At 39.1% G+C, this 24,969-nt stretch overlaps 1 protein-coding gene and 1 pseudogene across 3 annotated transcripts in view; both read left to right on the top strand.

Annotated features, from left to right (window-relative positions):
• TERF2IP (TERF2 interacting protein) overlaps nucleotides 1–24,969 on the top strand; it is a 146,924-nt gene that overhangs the window by 104,033 nt on the left and 17,922 nt on the right. The window lies entirely within an intron of this gene.
• Nucleotides 1–24,969, top strand: part of LOC132416907 (ADP-ribosylation factor 1 pseudogene) — a 100,617-nt pseudogene that overhangs the window by 61,764 nt on the left and 13,884 nt on the right.

Below are 24,969 nucleotides of genomic sequence, written 5' to 3' on the forward strand. Positions count from 1 at the left end.
CTTATCTAAGAGTTCATGTCATACTGTACTTGAATCTCCAGTTATCCAGGACTTGGCTTCCTCTGCTTTTGGAACCTGTGCAGAAGATGAGTAGTGACTCTAGAAGGGGCTGGTTGGAACCAGGGCTGAGGATGAGGACGCTGGCAAGCTGCCACTCAAGAGAAGATGCACGGAGTCTTGCAGATTAGAAACAGACTACAGCAGGAGGCAAAAATGTGAAATAATTTACATATATATGTGTGTGCTCATGCACACAGTCACACAGACAGACACACACACATACAAAACCAGTGAATAAAGCAGAGTATTCTCTGAAGAAAACGAGAAATAGAACATCCCAGAAGTCAACAAAGACACAATTTGTTCACTCATTTGCTCTCTCATTCCTTCATTCTTTCAGTATTTATGTAACCCCTACTCAACGCTCTGCACCGAAGAAGACATTATGGGAACAAAATGACCAAATATCTTTAAGACACTAGAATTAATTGGAGGTACTAATTCCATATGTATAAGATTAAATCATAATAAAAAGAAACCAAGGGTTTAATGTCTTTAAAATGCTGCAGGACACTACTGGGTCCATGGAAAAAGCTCACTCATTTCTGAAGGAGTTTTTCTTTGTGGATTAGCTTGTCTATAAAATGAAAAAAGGCAAACACACAAAGTGAGACCGTGGGTGATTGTTCCTCTTAGGACCACGTCTAGTAACATTCCCAGAATTGAATCTCCTGGGATCAATCACTAGAGACATAGGCGAAGGCAGTGAAATAATGGAGTAATTTGTATATTAACTTCTTTCCAGCTACCAGAGAAATGCAGCAAACCAGTTTGTGTTTGATATGTAAAATACATGATTGAGAATAGTAAAAGGGAAATGAAGCATTACATGGATTTCACTAGCTCACAGAAAAGGAACTTCTCAGTTCCTCTTTACCTGCTGTATCCATTTGTTTCTCCAAACTTGCTGCATCTCTGTAGATTGTTTAAAAGGTTAGCGGCCATGACCCCGATATGACAAAGAGATACCCAAGGATGTGGATGCCAGCAGTGCATGAATGCACATAGCAGGAAAATATTTAGGCTTTAAAGGTGGAAACACCAAGACAGTGTATTAGAGTAAAATGTTTCCACTAGTTCAACTGAGGGAGAGTTTGACAGCTTTTTTTCTCAGACTAATGAGAGGAAGGATGTTTTCTTTATGTGGATGGGGTGGTTATAAATGAATATAATGTCTCCCCAAAATGAGCATCATTTTGAGCATCGTGTATTCCATTCACACCAGGGGAACTGATTTATAATTACCTTAATGGAGCCTGGAATTGAGATAAATGGATGTTCACATCCCATTTTCTTCTTAGGACATGAGTACATTGGGCACATACCACCAACAACTACTGTACAGGGTACAAGTGAGGTTTGCTTATTTCAGCTTGCTTGTAATGGATGTGCATTTCTAGGCCACTGATTCCAGCACAGCAGTGTTCATGGCAAACAGTGTATAAAGGGGGATTTAAATACAGGACAGCCAGCATAACTGGATGGACTCTGCCTTGGTCTGCTTGGGTGGATAACTGTAAATGAAGCCTGGGCATCTCCAGGTAGCGTCCTGGCTAATGAAAAATACACTTGTGTTTGGATTTACTGATATCCAGGTACATTAAGCCAAACATATACTGAACTGGCACACAGAAAAACACATCTCTTATGAACAGCAAGAGAAGGAGTGACTAAAATGTCTCCTTTAGTTCTGAATTCTGTTTCCAATTTTATTATGAGGGAGTCTGTTAGCAAAAAGATAAGATTTAAGATTGAGATCTTCCAAGTAACGTTAATTACCTATCTATCAGAGCGTATCATCTACGAGGTGCTGTTAGCGGTTTGACTGAGTTGTAGGAGCATATACTTTACTTATCTTTCTGGGTTGGTTACGTGCAGCCATGGTGGTATTTGGACTGTTGACACATGATTTGTAAGAGGATTTAGTTTTCATTAAACTGCAACATGAGTACTGAAATGGAAATCTAATCTTAAAACTAGTACAGGACAATTTGCAAAAACATCTTAAAACATGAGTGTGGGGAATCTTGAAACGTTAGGAAGAATGCTTTTCCTGGTATCAGGAAAAAACACTGCAGGAAAAGCAGGGTCATTAGTAGCTGATTTGCTGAGCCAAATCAGGCTTCGTGACATGTTTATGGTGATCCAAAGAGTGTTATTTGCTAAGGGTGCAAATCCTATCCTTGTATTGAACTCTGAAGCCAGTGCTGGAATATAAAATAGATATCTTATTCTTTAGTCCTGGAAGGAAAATTCGGTATTTTTAGGTATTATTGATTCTAGCCTCTATATTGAGTTTATAAAGAAATCAAGGACCTGAGAGTCTGCAGCCTGTTGTTGCAGGGTCACTCAGGGCAAGTTGGTTCTTAAGGTATTTAGAAACCAGTTAGATACACACACATACACGTGTGCACACACACATGAATATATGCATATACATATATGTGTGTATATACATATGTGTATATGTATGCACGTGTGTATGTTGTGTGTGTGTGTGTGTATGTAGTGCTTTGAATGAAGTAAAAAAGCCCTGGAGTTATGGCTTCAAAGGCAGTCTCTGTGCTTTAGCCCACAGACATTGTGCAATCTTGGGCAAGCTCGCTTGCCTCGGGATATCATCTAGTTGTGAGGAACCTGAACTCAGTCTCTGATATCTTCTCTGCTAACAGTGTAGGGCCACCGTACCTTGTCCATGGGCATCTTCCACATCCGTGTGTACACTCACTCCTTGGAGACCTCAAGGCTTTCCAACACCACACGTAAACTGACAATTCCCAACTTCTGCCCCAAATTCTAGGTCTTCTTGACGTTTCTACTTGGATGGCAAATAGACATCTTAACCTTTCGGTCAGAAACTGAATCCATCCTCCACAAACAAACAAACAAATACCTAGTCCCCCAAACCTGCTCTTTCAACAGGCTTCTCATTTTAGCATATGGAGATCCCATCCTTCCAGTTTCAGTGCTGTAAGCCTTGCTGCCCTGCTTGTCTCCTCTCCCTCACAGCACACATGCAATCCATTAGCAACCCAATTAGCTCTATTTTTCCAACTACATCAAGAATCTGACCCCTTCTCAGTACCTCTTCCATTAACACCTCAGTGTGAGTACCCTCATCTGTTTCCAGAATTACTCCCACTGGCTCCTGATTTTTCTCCCTCCTTCCTCGCTTACCAGCCACCTAGTATCTATTCTGATCATAGCATACAGATGCGTTTAAAACACAGCTGGGTATGAGGGGCTGTTCCCTCTTCTGACTTTGCAAATCCTAGAACTTTTGGACTCTCTCTATTCCCTTTTTTCCTTCTTACAAATGTAAATTCTTTTCTGAGCATTTAATCTCTTAAAGCACTTTGTGAAATGCATCCAATAATAACCAACTCATGCTTTTAACATTCTGTTTTCCAATTACTTTCTGTAGAGCTACAATATGATGAGGTACATGAATTGTCTCAAAAACTGTGAGACATGATTGTTTACCAAATAATTTGCTATTTCATAATATGGCTTGCCATCTTTGCAGTTTGTAATATAATTTTCCTTACTGCTTATTCTCTAAACCAAGGCTCTACTAAGATTTAGATTTTAAGGATTTTAGCGGTGACCCCTGAAGAACCAGATGAAAAGCTAAGCAATCCCCAAATTCCAATGGCCTAAAAAAGCAAGCATTTATTTTTCATTCACACAAACTCCCACTGCAAGTTTGGGACGCTCCAGAGCGACTGGCCTCCATGTCATGGCTCAGCCTGGCACCTTCACAAGCCCTGTAGGCAGCAAAAACTGTTGGAAAGATGAGCTTCAGAAATTAAGTTCTTCCACCAAGAAGTTACACAAACAAGCTCCCAAACCAAACCCAGACAGCTGGTTCTAATTTCTAAGGCTTGGCGAATAAGGTATCAGAGAATGTCTGCCTCAGAAATCAACTGTTTTCACTTTATTTTGATAATCACAAATGAGTGTAAAGCCATATGAATTGACTTTTTATCTTCCTGCCTAATATCAAAGTGATTTTCTTGAAAAAAAAATTCTTTTTGCCTCATTTTTGGGTCTGAGACTCTAAAGACAGAATAGCCAGCATGCTATGAACAGGTAAGGTTTTCAGTAAAACTTCAATAATCCTCTTAGAGGGAAAATGTGCTAGGTTATTATGGTTTGAACTCTACTCCAAGGTAATTCATGCCAGTTGTTAGCAGAACCTAAAAGTAAAACTACTGTCGGCCCCTCACCCGAACCCCTAGGCTGTTACTGCTGCAGTGTCTTTCTCCATTCTTACCTTTGTTTTGCTTTTTTGAAAGGAAACAGCATCTATTTTTAGCTGCCAACTACCTCACCTCTCTTATCTTCTTAATGTCCTGCTGTCCTTTTGTTATTCCAACAAAGACTAACTGTGGTTTCTATAAGAACTTTAGTTACATTTGATACCAGAAAGCAGCCATGTCCCTCTCAATGTATGTATTTATACATAGTTGATCTAGCATTACCTGCAAACAAGTTATTTTGCCGTTAGTGAAATGTTTAAATCCAGGTGTTAGTCAAGGGAACTCTCTTTGCCAGGAAAAGAGGAACTGGCCGGAGCAACCAACCCCTTTAAAAATCTCTGTATTCCTTTTGATTTTATTCCTACTTGTATTGGGTTGGCCCAAAAGTTCATTCAGGTTTTTCTGTACCTTATGGAAAAACCCGAACGAACTTTTGGGCCAACCCAATACATTTGTAGTACAGAGGAGGAAAAATCAACACAAATGAAAGTGACTTGGTTTTGGACTGGTTCTCAATTCTATAAAAATAATGGATTTCTCCTATATTTACATGTTATTTACGTGTAGTGGTACAGAGTTCACAAGTTGTTTCAGATTGGTAACATTGACAAAGCTGGAATTAAAAACTGTGTTATCTGGCTTTCTTTTGTGCTATTTCCCCAAGCAATTTCCTAGATAATACAAAGTGAAGAGCATTATCTTTTTTTATCATGATCTGGTATTTATTTTGTCTCATTAAATAAATAGCTGTATTTGAGGCTAAGTGGTGCCCTTGGTTCCCCGCATGTCTGTAGCTACTTGAGGTTCCTTTTGTGTCCCTGCCCATGGGGCATCGCACATGGATTCATCTGTGGACTCTTCAAATATACTCCCAACATTAAAGAGGAGGGATTCTTTGTACAAGTAACTCTTTATGAATTGGTAAATTTTCCATTATTCTCAATTGGTGGGAAATGCTTTAGCACCTTGGATAGTGAGTGTTCTTGTGGTTTCAGGATTTTACTCATCTGACTTCCTACTAAGTTCAAGCATCAACTGGTCTTTCTTACCTTTCTCTTTTGCTGATCATACTCGCAGATTTGTTGTTTTTTGCCTTTTCCAGACTGTTTATATATACATACATATATATATATATATATATATTTTAAACTGGGAGAAAAGAATGTTATCTTTTTTTTTACAGCAGGTTCTTATTATTCATCAGTCTTATACACATCAGTGTATACATGTCAATCCCAATCGCCCAATTCATCACACCACCACCCCCACACCCCCGCAGCTTTCCCCCCTTGGTGTCCATACGTTTGTTCTCTATATCTGTGTCTCAATTTCTGCCCTGCAAACCGGTTCATCTGTACCATTTTTCTAGGTTCCACATATATGCGTTAATATACGATATTTGTTTTTCTCTTTCTGACTACTTCACTCTGTATGACAGTCTCTAGGTGCATCCATGTCTCTACAAATGACCCAATTTCGTTCCTTTTTATGGCTGAATAATATTCCATCGTATATATGTACCACATCTTCTTTATCCATCGGCTGTTGATGGGCATTTAGGTTGATTCCATGTCCTGGCTATTGTAAATAGTGCTCAATGAACATTGGGGTGCATGCATCTTTTTGAATTATGGTTTTCTCTGGATATATGTCCAGTAGTGGGATTGCTGGACCATATGGTAATTCTAATTTTAGTTTTTTAATGAACCTCCATACTGTTCTCCATAGTGCTTGTATCAATTTACATTCCTACCAACAGTGCAAGAGGGTTCCTTTTTCACCACACACTTTCCAGCACTTATTCTTTCTAGATTTTTTGATGATGGCCATTCTGACTGGCGTGAGGTGGTAACCTCATTGTAGTTTTGATTTGCATTTCTCTAATAATTAGTGATGTTGAGCAGTTTTTCATGTGCTTCTTGGCCATCTGTATGTCTTCTTTGGAGAAATGTCTATTTAGGTCTTCTGCCCATTTTTGGATTGGGTTGTTTGTTTTTTTAATATTGAGCTGCATGAGCCGTTTATATATTTAGGAGATTAATCCTTTGTCCGTTGATTCACTTGCGAATATTTTCTCCCATTCTGAGGGCTATCTTTTCGTCTTGTTTATGGTTTCCTTTGCTCTGCAAAAGCCTTTAAGTTTCATTAGGTTCCATCTGTTTATTTTTGTTTTTATTTCCATTACTCTAGGAGGTGGATCAAAAACGATCTTGCTGTGATTTATGTCAGAGAGTGTTCTTCCTATGTTTTCCTCTAGGAGTTTTACAATGTCCGGTCTTACATTTAGGTCTCTAATCCATTTTGAGTTTATTTTTGTGTATGGTGTTAAGGAGTGTTCTAATTTCATTCTTTTACATGTAGCTGTCCAGTTTTCCCAGCACCACTTATTGAAGAGACTGGCTTTTCTCCATTGTATATCTTTGCCTCCTTTGTCATAGATTAGTTGACCATAGATGCGTGGGTTTATCTCTGGGCTTTCTATCTTGTTGCATTGATCTATGTTTCTGTTTTGGTGCCAGTACCATATTGTCTTGATTACTGTAGCTTTGTAGTATAGTCTGAAGTCAGGGAGTCTGATTCCTCCAGCTCCGTTTTTTTCCCTCAAGACTCCTTGGCTATTCGGGGTCTTTTGTGTCTCCATACAAATTTTAAGATTTTTTGTTCTAGTTCCGTAAAAAATGCCATTGGTAATTTGATAGGGATTGCATTGAATCTGTAGATTGCTTTGGGTAGTATAGTCATTTTCACAATATTTATTTTTCCAATCCAAGAACATGGTATATCTCTCCATCTGTTGGTATCATCTTTAATTTCTTTCATCAGTGTCTTATAGTTTTCTGCATACAGGTCTTTTGTCTCCCTAGGTAGGTTTATTCCTAGGTATTTTATTCTTTTTGTTGCAATGGTAAATGGGAGTGTTTCCTTAATTTCTCTTTCAGATATTTCATCATTAGTATATAGGAATGCAAGAGATTTCTGTGCAATAGTTTTGTGTCCTGCAACTTTACCTAATTCATTGATTAGCTCTAGTAGTTTTCTGGTGGCATCTTTAGGATTCTTTATGTATAGTATCATGTCATCTGCATACAGTGACAGTTTTACTTCTTCTTTTCCAATTGGTATTCCTTTTATTTCTTTTTCTTCTCTGATTGCCAAGGCTAGAACTTCCAAAACTATGTTGAATAATAGTGGTGAGAGTGGACATCCTTGTCTTGTTCCTGATCTTAGAGGAAATGCTTTCAGTTTTTCACCATTGAGAATGATGTTTGCTGTGGGTTTGTTGTATATGGCCTTATTATGTTGAGGTAGGTTCCCTCTATGCCCACTTTCTGGAGAGTTTTTATCATAAATAGGTGTTGAATTTTGTCAAAAGCTTTTTCTGCATCTATTGAGATGATCATGTAGTTTTTCTTCTTCAGTTTGTTAATATGGTGTATCACATTGATTGATTTGTGTATACTGAAGAATCCTTGCATTCCTGGGATAAATCCCACTTGATCATGGTGTATGATCCTTTTAAAGTGTTGTTGGATTCTGTTTGCTAGTATTTTGTTGAGGATTCTTGCATCTATTTTCATCAGTGATATTGGTCTGTAATTTTATTTTTTTGTAGTATCTTTGTCTGGTTTTGGTATCAGGGTGATGGTGGCCTCATAGAATGAGTTTGGGAGTGTTCCTTCCTCTGCAGTTTTTTGGAAGAGTTTGAGAAGGGTGGGTGTTAGCTCTTCTCTAAATGTTTGATAGAAGTCGTCTGTGAAGCCATCTGGTCCTGGACTTTTGTTTGTTGGAAGATTTTAAATCACAGTTTCAATTTCATGATTTGTGATTAGTCTGTTCATATTTTCTATTTCTTCCTGGTTCAGTCTTGGAAGGTTATATCTTTCTAAGAAGTTGTCCATTTCTTCCAGGTTGTCCATTTTATTGGCATAGAGTTGCTTGTAGTAGTCTCTTAGGATGCTTTGTATTTCTGTGGTGTCTGTTGTAACTTCTCCTTTTTCATTTCTAATTTTATCAATTTGAGTCCTGTCCCTCTTTTTCTTGATGAGCCTTGGCTAATGGTTTATCAATTTTGTTTATATTCTCAAAGAACCAGCTTTTAGTTTTATTGATCTTTGCTATTGTTTTCTTTGTTTCTATGTCATTTATTTCTGCTCTGATCTTTATGATTTCTTTCCTTCTGCTAACTTTGGGTTTTGTTTGTTCTTCTTTCTCTAGTTCCTGTAGGTGTAAGGTTAGATTATTTATTTGAGATTTTTCTTGTTTTTTGAGGTAGGCTTATATAGCTATAAACTTCCCTCTTAGAACTGCTTTTGCTGCATCCCATAGGTTTTGGATTGTCGTGTTTTCATTGTCATTTGTCTTGATTTCCTCTTTGATTTCTTCAGTGATCAAGTAACGTAGTGATTTAGTGATTTAGTAACATGATTCAGTGATTTAGTAACGTAGTGTTTAGCCTCCATGTGTATGTGTTTTTTACGTTTTTTACGTTTTTTCCCCTATAATTCATTTCTAATCTCATAGTGTTGTGGTCAGAAAAGTTGCTTGATATGGTTTCAATTTTCTTAAATTTACTGAGGCTTGATTTATGACCCAAGATGTGATCTATCCTGGAGAATGTTCCGTGTACACTTGAGAAGGAAGTGTAATCTGCTGTTTATGGGTGGAATGTCCTATAAATATCAATTAAATCTATCTGGTCTGTTGTGTCATTTAAAGCTTCTGTTTTCTTATCTATTTTCATTTTGGATGATCTGTCCATTGGTGTAAGTGAGGTGTTAAAGTCCCCCACTATTATTGTGTTACTGTCAATTTCCTCTTTTACAGCTGTTAGCAGTTGCCTTATGTATTGAGATGCTCCTATGTTGGGTGCATATATATTTATAATTGTTATATCTTCTTCTTGGATCGATCCCTTGATCATTATGTAGTGTCCTTCCTTGTCTCTTGTAACATTCTTTATTTTAAAGTCTACTTTGTCTGATATGAGTATTGCTACTCCAGCTTTCTTTTGATTTCCGTTTGCATGGAATATCTTTTTCCATCCCCTCACTTTCAGTCTGAATGTGTCCCTAAGTCTGAAGTGGGTCTCTTGTAGACAGCATATATATGGGTCTTGTGTTTGTATCCATTCAGCCAGTGTCTGTTTTTTGGTTGGAGTATTTAATCCATTCACGTTTAAGGTAATTATTGATATGTATGTTCCTATGACCATTTTCTTAATTGTTTTGGGTTTGTTTTTGTAGTTCCTTTTCTTCTCTTGTGTTTCTCACTTAGAGAAGTTCCTTTAGCATTTGTTGTAGAGCTGGTTTGGTGGTGCTGAATTCTCTTCGCTTTTGCTTGTCTCTAAAGCTTTTGATTTCCCTGTCGAATGTGAATGAGATCCTTGCAGCATAGAGTAATCTTGGTTGTAGGTTCTTCCCTTTCATCACTTTAAGTATATCATGCCACTCCCTTCTGGCTTGTAAAGTTTCTGCTGAGAAATCAGCTGTTAACCTTATGGGAGTTCCCTTGTATGTTATTTGTCATTTTTCCCTTGCTGCTTTCAATAATTTTTCTTTGTCTGTAATTTTTGCCAATTTGATTACTATGTGTCTGGACATGCTTCTCCTTGGGTTTATCCTGTATGGAACTCGCTGCACTTCGTGGACTTGGGTGGCTATTTCCTTTCCCGTGTTAGGGAAGCTTTTGACTATAATCTCTTCATATATTTTCTCAGGTCCTTTCTCTCTCTCTTCTCCTCTGGGACCCCTATAATGCGAATGTTGTTGCATTTAATGTTGTCCCAGAGGTCTCTTAGGCTGTCTTCATTTCTTTTCATTCTTTTTTCTTTATTCTGTTCTGTAGCAGTGAATTCCACCATTCTGTCTTCCAGGTCACTTATCCGTTCTTCTGCCTCAGTTATTCTGCTATTGATTTCTTCTAGTGTAGTTTTCATTTCAGTTATTGTACTGTTCATCTCTGTCTGTTCTTTAATTCTTCTAGGTCTTTGTTAAACATTTCTTGCCTCTTCTCGATCTTTGCCTCCATTCTTTTTTCGAGGTCCTGGATCATCTTCACTATCAGTATTCTGAATTCTTTTTCTGGAAGGTTGCCTATCTCCACTTCATTTAGTTGTTTTTCTGGGTTTTATCTTGTTCCCTCATCTGGTACATAGCCCTCTGCCTTTTCATCTTGTCTATCTTTCTGTGAATGTGGTTTTTGTTCCACAGGCTTCAGGATTGTAGTTCTTCTTGCTTCCGCTGTCTGTCCTCTGGTGGATGAGGCTATCTAAGAGGCTTGTGCAGGTTTCCTGACGGGAGGGACTAGTGGTGGGTAGAGCTGGGTGTTGCTCTGGTGGGCAGAGCTCAGTAAAACTTTAATCCGCTTGACTGCTGATGAGTGGGGCTGGGTTCCCTCCCAGTTGGTTTTTGGCCTGAGGCAACCCAACACTGAAGCCTACCTGGGCTCTTTGGTGGGGCTAATGGCAGACTCTGGGAAGGCTCACTCCAAGGAGTATTTCCCAGAACTTCTGCTGCCAGTGTCCTCGTCCCCACGGTGAGCCAGAGCCACCCCCGCCTCCGCAGGAGACCTGCCAACACTAGCAGGTAGGTCTGGTTCAGTCTCCCCTGGGTTCACTGCTCCTTCCCCTGGGTCCTGATGTGCACACTACTTTGTGTGTGCCCTCCAAGAATGGAGTCTCTGGTTCCCCCAGTCCTGTCAAAGTCCTGCCATCAAATCCCACTAGCCTTCTAAGTCTGATTCTCTAGGAATTCCTCCTCCCATTGCTGAACCCCCAGGTTGGGAAGCCTGATGTGGGGCTCAGAACCTTCACTCCAGTGGGTGGACTTCTGTGGTATAAGTGTTCTCCAGTCTGTGAGTCACCCACCCAGCAGTTATGGGATTTGATTTTACTGTGATTGTGCCCCTGCCACCGTTTCATTGTGGCTTCTCCTTTGTCTTTGGATGTGGGGTATTTTATTTGGTGAGTTCCAGTGTCTTCCTGTCAATGATTGTTCAGCAGCTAGTTGTGATTCTGGTGTTCTCACAAGAGGGAGTGAAAGCACTTCCTTCTACTTAGACATCTTGGTTCAGCAAACCATACTTGCAGTTTTAAAATTAATAATTTGACAGAACTGACCAAAAGCCACTACTTATTCACACTAGAAGGATTGAATTATTAATTTTTTTGTGAGGGAATTATTAATTTTTTTATTGTATCAAATAGAGGTAGGAGTCAGTTCTCTAAGAAGGACAATCCTTGAAATTCAGGTTAATTTATTTTGAAACTTTTCCACCAGGTAATTCTGTACTCTTGGGCAATTTACTTTACCTTTGTGTATATATATCTTTATTAGATGCATGGAGTGTTATACCACACAATACTTAATAATGCATAAGCAATATGTTCAATTTTATTTTCACTTCTATGGAAAAGGTATCATATAATCTTAAGATAATCCTATGATTAATATCTTTTCTAAGGCAAGGTCAAAAAGAAGCTTGTAGGTGATCCCATGAGTGGCCATTCTGCGAGGTGTAAGAACAAAGCCAAACACTTCTGGTGTCAGTTTCCTTGTACCTGTGCTAGAGAGTCTGCTCAAATGATAACATTTTCTGAAAAAAAACATCAATTAGGATTCAAGGTTAAATATACCATTCATTAGAAAATTGGACCTCAAGGTTTAATTTTAAAACTTACTTAAAGGATATGTGCAAAATATATTAGTTCAGAATTAAAAAGATGTTGTTATGACTTCTACTCCCAGGAATGATGTAATAGACACAGCAGGCAAGTGTGTCCATTGCAAAAAGAAATGCCTAATAAAATAAAAAAATTTTTTGAAAATATCAGAGAGCTGTGGAGGCACAGGGATTAGATGAATCAAAATTCCATGGAGGAGAGAAAGTAGCAGAGGTGAGGTAGTGATCTCCAGCTTTTTTTTTTTTCCTAATTTGGGGGAGGGGCATTTCCTGATGCTGGGTGTGAACTGGGAGCTTACACAGACAGAAATCCTATCTTGGGGGAGAGAATAAACAACAAAGATTTTCCTGGTCATGCAGGGCTGATATAACAATAACAATGTCAGGCATTTTTTCCATGGAACATTTGCACTGATCCTTGTATATAATGGCAGCTAGGGGTCTTGGTCAAAATGTTTTGAGAGGTAGAATGAAACATCCTGCAGCCTTGAGGTACGTAGGGAATAAAGATCCATCTGGGAGAAAACACAAAATTGGTCTTTCCAGTAAGATTTTTGGGGGCAGATTTTGAAACTAGTAGAGGTGGTAGGTAGAGGGCTGGACTGGAAACTCTGAAGGCAGAGATGGGTCTCTCACAGAGCTTTCCAGGGCTGAGGAAACAGAGACCCTTCAGGCTAGCAAGTGATATTTATTAGTTTCATTGAGCATTTTGATTCCTAGAGAAAGGACTTCTATCATTATAATTCTACTTAAAGCATACCTTAAAATATTTGATTGCATGTGCATAGTGAGACTAATTTTATAGAGAACTTCCACAGACTTTATTTCTTTTGTTTGAGCCCTTCTAACCTTGTCTGATATGTAGTTCTGGGGTAATTATGCTGATTCCGTACAGGAGGAACCTGGGGTTCAGACAGTTTAAGAGGGAGGCTCAGTAATAAGAATGAGAGCTGGGCTAGAATGCAGGTGTTTTGACTGCTCATCCAGTGGCCATGCATTATAGACATCTAGGCAACTATTTTAACCGGTTACTCAGGAACTCTTAGCTGTACTTTATATATATATATATATATATATATATTTTAGGTTTTGGCTGCACTGCGTGGTATGTGGGATCTTAAGTTCCCCGACCGGGAATTGAACCCGTGCCCCCTGAAGTGGAAGCACAGAGTCTTAACCGCTGGGCCACCAGGGAAGTCCCTCTTAGCTGTACTTTAAATTTCATTGTGCAAATGGGCCATTTTTGAATAACTGGTATTTACAAAAGTTGATCCTTCACTGGCAGTTACAACAAACAAACTGTTCAGAGCCACTGGGATCAATATTATTCTCCCTTGGAACTTGGATTAAATAAACTGGTATTGAAGATGAGAAGGTAAAAAGCATGGGGGCATGAATTTTGGCTTCAGGATACCAATTACAGCCAGAGTTTCACAGTGAATTATTTATATTTCTGTCACCTGAGGACTTCCAGAGGGCAATTGGGCTAATTCACATACTGTAATTCTCCAATTCTAATAAACTGTGGAGAGTTCTTAATTGGTAATTAGAAAATGATTATACCTTTTCAGTAAAAGCCACATTTCTTTGACTATATTGATGTGATTATGCAATTACATTTCAAATTAGCTTGAATAATGTTCAACACAGGAATTCTAATTCCGGTCTGATCTGCCAGGTAACTTTGGCATGGGCAGATTTATGGGTGTCCTGAAGCGTAAGCACACCGTTCCTCATCCCCATGGTGAGCCAGAGCCACCCCTGGCTGGTTGAGTGGTTTCTCAACTCGTTCTAGTGTTCTTTGCAACACGTGGGGTGGCAGCAGGGGTTTAATTTCACTGTTCAGTCTTAATTTTGTACATAATTCCCTTTTAATTATGACTTAAGTCTTTAATTTTTATGGAAACCAAGTTGCTCTATTTCAATATTATTTTCTTTTACTTAATAAGAACATACTAAGAGAGAAGAGATATGGGAACATATGTATATGTATAACTGATTCACTTTGTTATAAAGCAGAAACTAACACACCATGGTAGAGCAATTATACTCCAATAAAGATGTAAAAAAAAAAAAGAACATACTGTAGTTAATCAAGAAATACCTCTAATGTACATTTACAATGATCAGACCAAGAAGGAGAATTTATTATTAATAATAATAATAACAATAATAAATTGGTTATTCCAAAATGTAGCAAATCCACATAAATACAGCTCTGGAGAGTTGATAAAGAGTAGAGATTTGATAGAGTTCAAACAGTGGCACTTTTGAGAATCTAAGAGGATGAGAACCCAAATGGGGACATTGGGATAGTAAGTTTTAGCGTTGCCCAGGTTAAACTGGGATATGTGGTAACCCTAATCATGGTTATGTCTATGTATGTGTAATATATGGCTTTGTGCTACATAGACCTACTTGTACCTAAGTGAAAAAATCAACATATATGCCTTTCTGTATATGCATTCACTTCAGTGGCTACTCTGTGCCAGGCACACTGGGAAATGGATATACTGAGTTCAATGAGACTCAGCCCCAGGGCTTGCAGAAACCGTATCTTGTGAACGTGGTAAATCCTGAGGGAGAGGTGCAGATGACTGAGGTGGAGGAGCGTGTGTGTGCTGGGGGCAGATGCCGTCAACGGCTGTACTTCTCCAGCCAGCTCCACTACATCCCTGCCTTGGTCTTTGATGCTGATGTTTCAAACTGGTATAAACACCTCACACTGGCGTTTGAATTAGTTTGTTTCTAACATTGTATGGGCCTATCAGGAAAATGCCTCTAGTTTTCAAAAGGACGGGACTGGGCATGTATGATTCATTTAAAGCTGCACTGTCCACTACAGTAGCCACATGTGGCTATTTAATTTAAATTAGTGAAAATTAAATCAGATTAAGAGTTCAGTTCCTCAGGTGTACTAGTCACATCTCAAGTGCTCAGTAGCTGAATGTGGCTGACGGACACCAAATTGAACAACACCACGTGGAACATTTTCTTCATCTTGGAAGTTTCTCTAGGAGAGCACTGATTTGACGAATCCCACACCTCTAAATGCACACAGTAATTTCCTTTCCCCTTTAATAGCAGCATGTTTAGACCATTGCACATTCTGCCAAGAGTCTGTGAAATGCTTTCATTCACTCATTTACTCATACAGCACATATTCATTAAGTACCCAATATGTGCCAGACACAGGAATGAAGAAGATAGAAAAAGGACATGCATGTTATTCTCATTTAATTAAAACAATTTAGGTATTGTTAGGTATTGTTAAAACAATTTAGGTATTCCAATGATTAAGCCTTCTAACTGGGGAGCAAATTAATTAATGTTCAGCTTCCTAACATGGCACAATTGGGAAGTAACAAATACAGCATAAAATATGGGCAAGGAATGTAAAATAGGAAAGTGTAGTGATCAGTGATGTCAGAGCACCTCTACCATTGCTTATTGATTTTCTTCTTTCATTTTCTGAAAAGCTATTATTTAATAACATCAAAACTCAAGAAGATGACTGAAGGTTATAAAAAAGTGTACCTGAGAGTAACTTTCAAATGAGATAAGTAGGCAGACCCAGAAAATTCACAAGAACATTTGAGCAACATAGCAATTAATGGATTATAAGCCATACAAGATAACATCTGCAAAGACACAGCAAATTATGGTTTATGCAGGCTTTTAAAATTAGTGATAAAGAAATATAATCACGTACAATTACCCTTTCAGACTCTGATGTCAACTTTTACATTCAGTGTACTAAAAAGGCAAAACAAAACCTGGCTGTATTTGAAGAGGTAGTTAGTTTGATCCTGTGGTGAGAAGAGATTATGGTTCCAAAATAGCCTGCCGGTCTGGAGGATTTACCTAGGATTTAAGGGCATTAGTGTGGAAAGCTAGGGTTAAACAGTAGAATGAGTTGCCTAGGGAAGGTTAATCTACTTCCTATTTCTCAAGGTCACTTTGCTGAGAATAAGAGTGGAATTGGACTGAGGGGTGTTTGTAAGATGGCATGAGAAGGGAACAGGGTTTGATATGTCAGCCATTTCCCCCAAACTCCATGTGAGATCAATATACCTTTGATTTAAAAACCCTCGCCATCTCTTCTCAAAGCCAAGTTATCTACAGTATTGATTTCCCAGGTATTGTCAGGTTGGTTTCCTGAGACCATGTCTTCTGTGAGTTGCCTCAAAGTTTCTCCTTCTCTGCTGTTAGCGGGGACTTCCATGCCATTAAATGCAATGATACTTCTTTAGTCTACACCTCCCTCCATCTTCAGGGAACACCTGCCACTTAAAGCAATTTCCTCACTTAAAGCGATCTCTCCTTCTGGCATCCATGGCACCACACCAGTTTGACAACATCCCATTTTATTCTAGCTCCACAGCTATCATCTTGATTGGAGACACCAACAACTTTGGGTTACTGCCTCCTCCCTGCTCCACCCAGTTGTCACTCTTGTTGTAAATTATAAATTTATAATATAAATTTGTTCATAGCATTTTCCACTAAGAGCCTCTGGTGACTTGCCATTGCATTTAATTAATTAATTAATTAATTTTTGGCTGCGTGCGGGCTTTCTCTAGTTGCGACAAGCGGGGGCTACTCTTCGTTGCGGTGCGCGGGCTTCTCATTGCGGTGGCTTCTCATTGTGGAGCACGGGCTCTAGGTGCCCGGGCTTCAGTAGTTGTGGCACGTGGGCTCAGTAGTTGTGGCTCACAGGCTCTAGAGTGCAGGCTAGTTGTGGCGCCGGGCTTAATTGCTCCGCTGCATGTGGGGTCTTCCCGGACCAGCACTTGAACCCGTGTCCCCTGCATTACCACGCAGATTCTTAACTACTGTGCCACCAGGGAAGCCCTCTATTCTGTTTAACTGGAATATTTTTCCATCTTTGTGCCATGTCACATTGTCATAATTAATATAGTTTTATAATGAGTCTTAATAACTAGTAATGTGAACCCTTCAACTTTGTTTTCAAAATTATCTTAGGTATCTGTGGACTTTTAATTCACATACATATTTTAATATCAACTTTTCAATTTCCACAATATAAAAATACAGCTGGGATTTTCCTTTGGATTGTGTTGAATGAATATATCAGTTTAGAAGGAATTATTATCTCTATAATATATTGTCTTGAAATTCATAGACATTTGTCCTGTTTGTTTAACTCTTTTATATTTTCTCTCAATAATGTCTTTAGTTTTCTGTGAAGAAGTGTTGTATGTATTCTGTTAGGGTAATCCTTAAGTATTCTTTATGCTTTTGTAACTACCACTTAAAAAACTCATTTTCTACCTCTTCCCGGTAGATAATAATGAAACTTTTTCATTCTGACTTTAATGAGCAATTTTGCTAGGTTCACTTATTCATTTTAATAGTTTTTCTGTGGAATGTTTTTGGATATGCCAGATGAACAACTGTGTGGTCTGTGACCAATCATAGGGATATTTACTTTTCCATTCTTTATGCTTTGGTAGTTCTTTTACTTACCCACATGCGTAGCCAAGGACCTAAACTATTACAATGTGGAAGAGAAGAGGTGATAGAGGGTGTTTTGTCATGTTCCTGATCTTAGGAGGTGGGGTTTAAATATTTTACCGTTAAGTATGGTGTTTGCTGTAGGTATTTTGTAGATGAGCCTCAATATCAAACTAATGTTAGATTCTTTTATTTCTAGTTTGCTAAGTTTCTGTAATGAACTTTTTCAAGTGCTTTTTCTGGCATCTATTGAAAAGACCTTTTTTTTTTTTCTTTTCTTCTTCCAGTGTGGTGAATTGTTTGGCTTTTCTTTCTCCCTCCCTCCCGCCTTTTCTTCTTTCTTTCTTTCTTCCTTCCTTTCTCTTTCCTCCCTCCCTCCCACCCTCTGTTTCTTCCTCTCCCTCTCCCTTCCTTCCTTCTTTCCTTCCTCCCTCCCTTCCTCCCTTCCTCCCTCCGTTCCTCCCTTCCTCCCTCCCTCCCTCTCTCTCTCTTTCTCTCCCTCTCTCTTTCTCTCTCTCTCTCTTTCTTTCTTTCTTTCAACTGTGGGAACAACGTTGCATTCATGGATTGTGATGCATTCCTGGATCCAATTCAATGGATTGTGATGTATTTATTACCTTTTTAATATATCGATGGCTTATATTGAAATCAATTTTGCAACTATGCTCATGACGGTTATTAGTCTGTAATTCACTTTTCTTGCAATGTCCTTTCCAGATTTTAATATGAAAGTTAGGTTGGCCTCATTGCATAAATTGGGGGTATATGTCCTCCTTATTTTGGATTAAAAAAATCCTTCTGACCTGTGTATCACATGAACTATCAAATGCCTGAAGGAAAAGGGGCCCAGAATGTTAAGTTCACTTCTCTGGGCTTCATTCCTCTCCAGTAATGTGTTCCTTGAGTCCTGGCTGCCTTGGTAGCTCTCTGATATCTTCAACCTGAAGTTTTCTGTATTTTATTCATCTTTTAAAGATTTTCTTGGTGAGAGGTTCATTTTGCCACAGGCTGGCCTACCATGGGAAGTGAAAGCCTCCCTCATTTTTAACCCCCATCTCCAGTTCTTGCTATTTTTCACAAAGGGCAGACAAATCAAGAATTTTTCAGGTTGTGTGTTACAAGTATTCATTAGAGACTTGTAGACTGCTGTCTGTGCTCACCTTCTCATGGTTGAATGCTTTAGGAATGAAGAAGAATATTTACTGAGACAAATGCTTCTGTCAGCTTGACAATGCTCTTTTCAAACTGGGTGCCTCTCAAAGCAAGCTCTGCATGGTTCATTACCCCTTTGCTGCCCTACCCTCATCTTTAAAGATTTGCTTTAGATGATGCTAGTCTGCAGAGGTTTCTGTTTTCTGGTATATACAAGTTTTAGTTGTTTTAGAAGTCTTAGAAAAGTTAAGAAACATGTTCTTCATAGTGAAGAATGCTTATTTTAATCTTGATTAGAATCTCTTATAAACCTGCCCTGGAGGGATTTCTTTGGGTAAAATCTGGTTAGATGTTAAATCAGGCAGAAAGGCACACACACATACAAACTAATTCTAAAAGGTGAAATCAAATTTTAACAAATAACATTTTCACAGGGAATGATGTCAGCAAGATGGCAGAATAGGAGTCTACTGTTTGTATCCCTACTCAGCAATAATAAGTTGGCAGCCATCTTGGACAGAAGTGCCTTAGTGGGAGATTTGGGATCCAGGTAGGAGACTGTTAAATCCTATTGGAGCCCAAGCCCAGTGAGGGCTGTTTTGAGAAAGCAGATCCATGCCCAGGCTGCTGAATTGCCAACTGTGGTCCCAGCTAGACCCAGAAACAGCTCCTTCCCCTGTGGATATTATATCTCGTTTTGGCCATGGTCCTGCCACCAGCACAATTTGTTACAGAATCCAGCAGGAGTGATGCCTGCCTGTGCCTCAGGTATATACTAATGGAACAGAATCGACAGCTCAGAAATAAACCCACATGTACACAGTTAATTCATAATTGACAAGGGAGCCAAGAATACTCAATGGAGGAAGGATGGTCTCTTCAATAAATGGTGTTGGGAAAACTGGACAGCTACATGTAAAAGAATGATATTAGAACACTTCCTAACACCATACACAAAAATAAACTCCAAATGGATTAAAGACCTAAATGTAAGACCAGACAGTATAAAACTCTCAGAGGGGGCTTCCCTGGTGGCGCAGTGGTTAAGAATCCACCTGCCAATGCAGGGGACACGGGTTCAAGCCCTGGTCTGGGAAGATCCCACATGCCGCGGAGCAACTAAGCCCGTGTGCCACAACTACTGAGCCTGTGCTCTAGAGTCCATGAGCCACAACCACTGAGCCCACATGCCACAACTACTGAAGCCCATGTGCCGAGAGCCCGTGCTCTGCAACAAGAGAAGCCACCGCAATGAGAAGCCCACGCACCACAACAAAGAGTAGCCCCTGCTCACTGCAACGAGAGAAAAGCCCATGCGCAACAATGAAGACCCAGTGCAGTCAAAAATAAAATAAATAAATTTTTTAAAAAAAGAAATACTTAAAAAAATAAACAAAAACCAAACTCTTAGAGGAAAACATAGGAAAAACACTCTTTGACATAAACCACAGCAAGATCCTTTTTGACCCACCTCCGAGAGTAATGAAAATAAAAACAAAAATAAATAAATGGGACCTAATGAAACAAAAGCTTTTGCACAGCAAAGAAAATCATAAACACGATAAAAAGACAACCCTCAGAATGGGAGAAAATATTTGTAAATGAAACAATGGACAAAGGGTTAATCTCCAAAATATACAAACAGCTCACGGAGCTCAATATCAAAAAAACAAACAACTCAATTAAAAAATGGGCAGAAGGGCTTCCCTGGTGGCGCAGTGGTTGAGAGTCCGCCTGCCGATGCAGGGAAAACGGATTCGTGCTCCGGTCCGGGAAGATCCCACATGCTGCAGAGTGGCTAGGCCCGTGAGCCATGGCCGCTGAGCCTGCGCCTCCGGAGCCTGTGGTCCGCAATGGGAGAGGCCACAACAGTGAGAGGCCCGCGTATGGCAAAAAAAAAAAAAAAAAGGGCAGAAGACCTAAATAGACATTTCACTAAAGAAGAGATACAGATGGCCAAGAGGCACATGAAAAGATGTTCAACACCACTAATTACTAGAGAAATGCAAATCAAAACTACAATGAGGTTACCACCTCACGCCGTTCAGAATGGCCATTATCAAAAAATCTAGAAAGAATAAATGCTGGAAAGGGTGTGGTGAAAAAGGAACCCTCCTGCACTGTTGGTGGGAATGTAAATTGATACAACCACTATGGAGGTTCCTTAAACGACTAAAAATAGAATTACCATATGATCCAGCAATCCCACTACTGGACATATACCCAGAGAAAACCATAATTCAAAAAGACGCAAAAAAAAAAAAAAAAAAATAGGGCTTCCCTGGTGGCGCAGTGGTTGGGGGTCCGCCTGCCGATGCAGGGGACGTGGGTTCGTGCCCCGGTCTGGGAGGATCCCACATGCCGTGGAGCGGCTGGGCCCGTGAGCCATGGCCGCTGAGCCTGCGCGTCTGGAGCCTGTGCTCCGCAACGGGAGAGGTCACAGCAGTGAGAGGACCGCGTAACGCAAAAAAAAAAAAAAAAAAAAAAAAAGACGCATGCACCCCAATGTTCATTGCAGCACTATTTACAATAGCCAGGACATGGAATCAACCTAAATGCCCATCGACAGACGAATAGATAAAGAAGATGTGCTACATATATACAATGGAACATTACTCAGCCATAAAAATGAACGAAATTGGGTCATTTGTTGAGACGTGGATGGATCTAGAAACTGTCACACAGAGTGAGGTCAGAAAGAGAAAAACAAATATTGTATATTAATGCATATATGTGGAACCTAGAAAAATGGTACAGATGAACTGGTCTGCAGGGCAGAAATTGAGACACAGATTTAGAGAACAAATGTGTGGACAACAAGGGGGGAAAGAGGCAGGGGGTGGGAGTGGTGATGTGATGAACTGGGTGATTGGGATCGACCTGTATACACTGCTGTGTATAAAATGGATGACTAATAAGAACCTGCTGTGTAAAAAAATAAAATAAAATTCAGAAGTTCAAAAAAAAATCAAAAGAAAAAAGAGACATGTACCACAATGTTCATTGCAGCACTATTTACAGTAGCCAGGACATGGAAGCAACCTGAATGTGCATCCACAGATGAATAGATAGAGAAGATGTGACACATATATACAATGGAATATTACTCAGCCATAAAAAAATGAGATTGGGTTATTTGTGGTGAGGTGGATGGACCTAGAGTCTGTCATACAGAGTGAAGTAAGTCAGAAAGAGAAAAACAAATACTGTATGCTAACACATATATATGGAATCTTAAAAAATGGTACTGATGAACCTAGTGGCAGGGCAGGAATAAAGACATAGACATAGAGAGTGGACTTGAGGACATGGAGGAGGGGGACGGGGAAGCTGGGGTGAAGTGAGAGTAGCATCGACCTATATACACTGCCAAATGTAAAATAGATAGCTAGTGGTAAGCAGCCGCATAGCACAGGGAGATCAGCTCCGTGCTTTGCGATGACCTAGAGGGGTGGGATAGGGAGTGTGGGAGGGAGGCTCACGAGGGAGGGCATATGGGGATATATGTATGTATGCATATGACTGATTCACTTTGTTGTACAACAGAAACACAGCATTGTGAAGCAATCATACTCCAATAAAGATCTATTCAAAATACATTTTGAAGTAAATTGTATTACATTTAAAAAAATAAAACACAGGTTGGCTTTTTGTAGTTTTCACTGAGGCTCAAATCAGGAATGTAGGAAATGTAATTTAATGCATAAATGTATCCCTTAATCTCTCATCTTTGATACTTGAGTTTAAATCTCAGAATCGAACTTCAGTTATTGAATGATAATCAGCCTTTCTGGCTTTTCCTTACTGTCAACTTCTACTTTCTATTGACATTTTAATCTGTTGCTTTACTGAAGGCCTTTTCAATAAGTGTGAGTATCCTTCATAAGCAAAATTGCCAGATTTAGAAAATAAAAATAAAGTGTAAGTATATCTTATGCAATATTTGAGAGCTACTTATATTAAAAATCTGTTGTTTATCTAAGATTCAGACTTAATGGGGCATCCTGTATTTAGCTGGCAATCCTATTCTTAGGGCAAGAAAAAAATAAAGTTGAAATTGCATTTTTCATAAGTAGTCAGAAAACAAGGAGACAGATATTCTGGCTGAGAATTTGGTGTTTTCTATAGATTTTCTTTGTCCATGTCCTCGCTCACACTTTTGTGAGCTACTCTTCATGATAATCTGTACTAACCAGACTCTTTTAATTTGTGGAAGAATTTTGTCAATGTGAGAATTTAAACATGTTCAATTTATAAGACTTCTTTTCTCTTTTTTTTTCTAAATGAACAAATCAAAAATTTATTCTAGACTGTTGCTCATACACTGCCACATTCCTTCTGTGTGGTCTGGACCAATCTATAGCTAACAAGTGACCAAATAGAGTTGCATGATAAGACAGACTTCTTTTCTTTATTTGAATAACCCAATTATAGGCTAAATCCAAATTTTCTTTTTTTTTTTTTTTTTGTGGTACACGGGCCTCTCACTGTTGTGGCCTCTCCCGTTGCGGAGCACAGGCTCCGGACGCGCAGGCTCAGCGGCCAGCTCCGTGGCATGTGGGATCTTCCCAGACCAGGGCACGAACCTGTGTCCCCTGCATCGGCAGGCAGACTCTCAACCACTGCGCCACCAGGGAAGCCCCCTAAAATCCAAAATTTTACATAGTATTTGGTATATATTTTATGAGGATTAAATACATCATTTATGTCAGACGTTACATTCCAACCTGAAGATTCAGATTTCCTGAATAGATATCTGCACAGGCCTTCTGACCAAGTCCAGAGATCAGTATTCATTAGGAAGAAGTTCAATGGCATAGAAGAAAGGGCACTGAGAATTAGGATATTTATATCCTGATCTTGGCATTGCCCCTGGGAAAGTAGCATCAATCTTGTGTCTCTGTTTCTCAATCTGTTAAACGAGGCAATTGGACTACATCTGCATTTCACAAAGTGCTCTAAGAACTGTCTTTGTAACAGTGCTTCTGGGGTCAGGAAAATTGTTAAAAAAACTGAATACTCCATGGGGTATTCAAACTATAATATTAAAGTTTATATATATAATACCTAATATATGTAATATATCATAACATTAGATATTACATATGTTATATGATGCATATAAAATCTAATATTATAATATTAAAGTTTATATATAATATTTATTATATATTATATTAAATATATATTCTATTAATATTATAAATTTATAAAAGTATACATTTTAGCAACCACGAAGCTCTGAGAAGCATGTGGGGTCAAAAGAACAACAAACCACAGACAATACAAAGTTTGCATTCTGCAAACTTTTTGACTACAAAGCCTCTTCTGAGAAAGCTGTTAGCATCATATGGGCCACCTGGAGGATACTGGATTTGATGAGTATAATATCCTCTTCAGCTCCAACATGCTATAGATATCCTTAGAAAGATCTGGCTTTGGTGAAATGCAATAATGGCTCATCTTTCAGGAGGCTGAGGTGCTTTGGCTCAAACTGTGCAAACAGTGAGGAGACCTGGAATATTCACAGTACGCAGTGACGATAGGGAGGCTGGTGAGCCTCTGTTTTAAAATTTTTAATTAAAAAATTTTTTAAAAAATTAATTTATTTTTGGCTGTGTTGGGTCTACGTTGCTGTGCATGGGCTTTTTCTAGTTGTGACGAGCGGGGCCTACTCTTCGTTGCGGTGCGCGGGCTTCTCGTTGTGGTCGCTTCTCTTGTTGTAGAGCACAGGCTCTAGGCGCGAGGGCTTCAGTAGTTGTGGCTCACGGTCCTTTTGTTTTATTTATAGACAACATCGACACCATCGCCAGCATCTTCTTTGGCTTTTAGGAAGGCTGCATTTATTCAGGTGTAATCTTCCCTTTTCAATTTTATTTTGATTTGATTTGATTTGATTTGACGAGGGTGTTGTAATGGGAAGTTTTGTGTTAAAACAGAGAGAGAACACAATTTAAGTTTTCTGAAGGAGTAGTGCCTCCCTTTTTTCACCTCTCAACTCCTGGTCTGTTCTCCTTTGAGTGCTCTCTTAATGCCTCGCTGGGGCCTCAGAAATTAAAATGTCACTTTTATTACTATTATTCTGATTTTCTAATTTGGGATATTTTCTCAATTCATATTTATGTCACATATGAGTTTAAAAGACTGAGCTCTTTATTTTATAGTCAAAATCTTAAGTCTTCTGGCTTTTGGCAGAAAATCATCAGCTTTTTAAGTTACTCATGTGGCTTCTGAGAAATGGGGCTGCTGTGATTGATGTCTCGGCCGCAAAATACCTAGTCTGTTTAAAACATGGTAGAGAGATGAGGAAGCACGTGTGTCCACATTGTCTTATGAG

The sequence above is a fragment of the Delphinus delphis genome, chromosome 20 (assembly GCF_949987515.2).
Source record: "Delphinus delphis chromosome 20, mDelDel1.2, whole genome shotgun sequence".
Classification (NCBI taxonomy): Eukaryota; Metazoa; Chordata; class Mammalia; order Artiodactyla; family Delphinidae; genus Delphinus; species Delphinus delphis.